This window comes from Rosa rugosa, chromosome 4, assembly GCF_958449725.1.
Source record: "Rosa rugosa chromosome 4, drRosRugo1.1, whole genome shotgun sequence".
NCBI lineage: Eukaryota > Viridiplantae > Streptophyta > Magnoliopsida > Rosales > Rosaceae > Rosa > Rosa rugosa.
This window is the reverse complement of record NC_084823.1, coordinates 29737329-29741906: the sequence shown is the minus strand read 5'-3', so window position 1 is coordinate 29741906 and position 4578 is coordinate 29737329. Positions and strand designations below refer to the sequence as shown.

Below are 4578 nucleotides of genomic sequence, written 5' to 3'. Positions count from 1 at the left end.
ACTTCAAACATGTTGTTTAGTAAGTAATATATATATATATATATATATATATATATAATTAAAAAAATTGGAGCTGACTTAATTTCTTGGTATAAAATTATAAGTAACCATTGGATGTTGACTGTTCTCAATCCGGAGGAAGAAACTATCTATTTCATGGATCCATTGCGGCGTCGACTAGTTGGTGGAGAATGGCAAACTGTTGTAGAAAAGTAAGTCTGCCTAAGTCTCTGATTTTGATAAAATACTGGAATGATGATTTTTATGTTGGTTTGTTTGTCGCCGATTGATTAAACTTACTGTTGTCTTCTATTTTATTGTTGAAGTGAGATCAAAATTTACAATGCTCAAAGAAATAGGTCTGGCCGGAAATCAATAGTGTGGCAAAACATGGGGGTATGCTAGTATTCATAATTGTAGGTTCAGATTTTGTACATGCTATGGTTAGTGCACTGCTAAGATTTTGTAATGACTGTTTTTAGGGTATTCCGGCACAACAAAATGTGAAGGACTGTGGCATATTCATCATGCGGTACATGAAGGAAATAATTGAGGATAAGAACTTGGGTTTTGCTTCAAAGGTAAAGCCTCAAATTTTAGTTCGACAGCTTTATAACTTTATGTTTTTAGCCGCATGATTTTGTGATGTTGAGATTGTACTATGCCTTTTGTTTCAGTGGCAGCGACGATCCGAATTGATCTACACCCAAAAGGATGTTGATGTTGTGAGGTCAGAGTGGGCTAAGTTTGTGATGAAGTATCTTATTTCATAGCTGTGATGGTTGTTCAAGGCAGGGCTCTTATTTTGGGGTAATTGATCACCCTCATGCGACTGATGGTTTTAGTTTTTGCTTTAGTTAATAGACATGGTTAATGCGCAGTTGAAGGCATTTTTGTGTTGGTATTTTGATGAGCCTCCTGCTAGCTGGTTTTAGTTTTTGCTTGTTATAGGCACGGTTAATGCGCAGTTGAAGGCATTTTTGTTTTGGTATTTTGATGAGCCTCCTGCTAGCTGGGTTTAGTTTTTGCTTTAGTTATAGGCATGGTTAATGTGCATTGGACGCGTTTATATATGTTTTCCGGCTTTATGCAGTTATAGGCACTTAGGCAATGTTAATTCTTATGTAAATATTGGAATGAATATTGCTGATGGAATGAAATGGCTTTTGGAATCAAGGATGTGTTCAATTGTATAGAATGTATGTCTTCTCTTATATCTCAGACAATTCAAAACCAACAGCAAACCATTGTCTAACAAATGAACATGAAGAAAAAAGAAAGAAAAATCTGTTGTCTGAATCATTTATCTACAATAGTTATTAAACATATTCAATTGTCTAACAAGATATAACACAACAAAATAATAATATGTTCTGTTGTCTGATGAAAAGGAAGACCACTGAGAATTTCAATTGTATGAATTGATCAACTAGTACAGCATCTTGGGAGGCCATATGGTTGAAAAGAGGCTTTAAGGATTCATAAAACAAGAAAGCTGTAGTTCAAGAAAATATCAGACAACAGTTTATTTTAGGATGCAATTGTATGAAGCAATGATATACAATGGCTTTAATAGTTTTGCTCTTGTCTTGTTCAAAGTCAGTCAATAGTATTCAACTACTTTGCAGATGTACAAGCTTCCTTCATACAACAGTTTTTTTACAAAGCAATGTTCTCTAAATCTTCATTACACGTCTACATTCTTCTAGGGTCTGTCAACTGAAATTACTTTGCACAAGAGTTAACGTGCCAATTGCTGTTGTTCTTTGTGGTATTCAGACAACAGACAGTATAGTCGTTGATGTTGTAGTAAACTTTATCAGACGACAGTTTTTTTGTATTGTCTGATCCATATAACAGACGGCATTGAGATAGACAACAGCAAACTATATAATCAGACGACAGTGAAAAACTGTCGTCTGATTGAAAAATTGGTGTAGTTAATCGAAATCAACATTTCCATAATCATTGTTTTCCGAAAGCCATAACCCAAAACAATAAAAAGCATCAATTCATGCATATTGTTTTCATACCCAAATCTCAACGCTTTTCAAAACAAATCGAATCAACAATTCCACAATCATTTGTTTTCCAAAAAGCCACAACACAAAACAATAAAAAGCATCATTCATGCATATTGTTTTCATAAATCCACAAACCACCAAAACATATATATTTCACGTAAATAAATATATATATATATATATACGTAGTCATCCGCTCAGGAATGCCTATTAATATCAACTATAGTTTGCAGTTACTAAATAACTCTAAAAAATAAAGGTATTTCGTTCATTAATGAACCTTGTGAGATTACTCACCTCGAAATTCCCGCTGCGTTTTTAATACAGAACAAAACAGCCTAACCACCAACTAACCGTCCAAGAATACTTCGTCAAGTACATAAGGAAAGTACAGCCTTGATTCAGTCAATGAAACACAAGGAATAACGTTCGAAACCCTAAATCGAACCAAAATTCCCAAAGTGACGCCGATTGAGGCAAAACCACATCCGAGACCACCCAATGTCTCCGGAATACTTCTACGATCGATATGTCCAAACCACAAGTCGATCGAACGCTCGGATCCTCACAGATCGAATAAATTCACCGATATGAAACGGTAAAAATCATAACAAATCCATTCGAACTCCAAAATTTGCATACTATATATCGAAACGCTCGTATCAACGAGTAGAACATATATAATACCAGAAACAGTTTCCTAGATGGCCAGAACACCGCTGGAACGCCGCCACAGGCGATGGCGCACAGCCGCCGGCCAAAACTCATTATTTCCCAAAACTCCCAACATCAAAAAGTTTCATCTAAGCATGCTTGTGAATTTTCATAACTAGCTCGAAGTCAGAAAACAAGCATAAAGGATCGAAAACTACCTCACAAGCTTTGAATTTTTGCTCAATCCGAGTTGAACGGATTTCCACGTAAATCGATCCAAACAAACACCAAGGATCGATCAAGGAGGCTCCCATGAACCCAAAGATGGAAGCTTGAAGCCGTGCCGTGCCGTCGCCGAAGCTAGGATTTCCGATCGGGTCCGAAATCCTCAAACTTTGCCGACTTGCAGCGCCTCCGTGGAGGAGAATCGCTGCTAGAGGATGCCAGAGGGTGGAGTGGACGGCAACGACGAACCGATCTGGAAAGTTTCACCGCCGGAGTTCGCCGGAAAAGCCGGGTCGGGTCGGCCGGGTTCGGGTCGGGTCAGTCAGGTCAGTCAGGTTTCTTCAATTCTGAAGGTGCAGCCGAGAGAGAAGAAACTTTCCGGAAATAGAAATCTGAATTTATGAAATGAAAATCCCTATTTATACTATTACGGAAACTTTTTCCGAAAGCCATAACTTCTTCATACGAATTCCGATTGATGCATTCCACATGTCCACGAACTCGTATCGACGCGCTCTACAACTTTCGTGAAGGAAGTTTTTGGAGAATCTCAACATATCAAAAGTCAACCTTTGCGCCACCCCTAATAAGTACACTAATTTTCTAAAATTTAAATATTTAAGGAAAACTAAATACATAACTAATTAAATACAAAACTACTTAATTTCTCTTCTGATAACATTAATCTTCATCTTCTCCATCCAAATTTCAATTTATTACAATTTTCTTTTTTATATTTTTGTTGCGTCCTCATTGTTAATTCGTTATTTAATTCACAAAACCATAATGTTAACTTCATCAAAATCTTTACAATACCTTTATAAACACCGAAAGTAAAAAATTTAAAACACGAAAAAAAAATCAATCTTTTTTTCATTGCTCATAGTAGCACTTACTAATTTTTTTAATATGGATTGAAATAAACAAACATTGAAACTGAATGGAAAAAATAAAAAAAATGGAAGTAAATCAAATTATGATTTTATTAGGAAACTTTAATATATTTTAGGACGTCTTTTTAATTGATATAAATTAAATCAGAAATTTTCGTTAAACAAAATTTCTTTTTTAATTTGATATGTCATATGATGGAGGATATTCCTGGAAAGAGAAATGGCAATAGGGTGAACAAAGAAAATTATAGGGTGGCAATAGCCTCACGGTTTTTTTAATTTCTACAAAGCTATCCTCTTGAATTAATGTTCTGTGAACTTTTAGGATCGGGCAAAAGAAACTAAAAACCCAAGTAACCTAACCGATAGATCGATTAGCTTACTTTACTAGTTTAGGTCATAGTATTGACCTGTCTTTAGATGAGACTCTTACCTTCTTACATGAAGTGCTCTACGAGGACTATTGTACAGCTTCTAATGACCTCGGAGTTTAGGTAATATGACCTCCCCTTCCCAATGCATCAATCTATAATAAATAATAATATGAGCGTGCGGATGAGTCTCTCAGTTTGACTGAGTTCCAAACCCCTTTTAAAAAAACTAATATAAATAATCTAACCGATTCGGTGCGGTTTTATTTATAAATTTTGACTTTTTAATTCGACTTCGGTTCAAATCAGGTAAATTTGTTTTGATTTTCAGGTCTTTATTCTTAAATATGGGTTAGACTGATTTCTCAATTAATTAATTAATTTGCTTTCTTTCATATTACTATGTGGTCA

General features: G+C 35.3%; 1 long non-coding RNA gene across 1 annotated transcript; it reads left to right on the top strand.

Moving 5' to 3' along the window:
* The first annotated feature begins 332 nt into the window (after window positions 1–332).
* Window positions 333–814, top strand: LOC133742860 (uncharacterized). Its single transcript, XR_009862799.1, has 3 exons — window positions 333–396; window positions 483–581; window positions 678–814. It is a non-coding gene; the product is annotated as an uncharacterized LOC133742860 (long non-coding RNA).
* The last annotated feature ends 3764 nt before the right edge of the window (window positions 815–4578 follow it).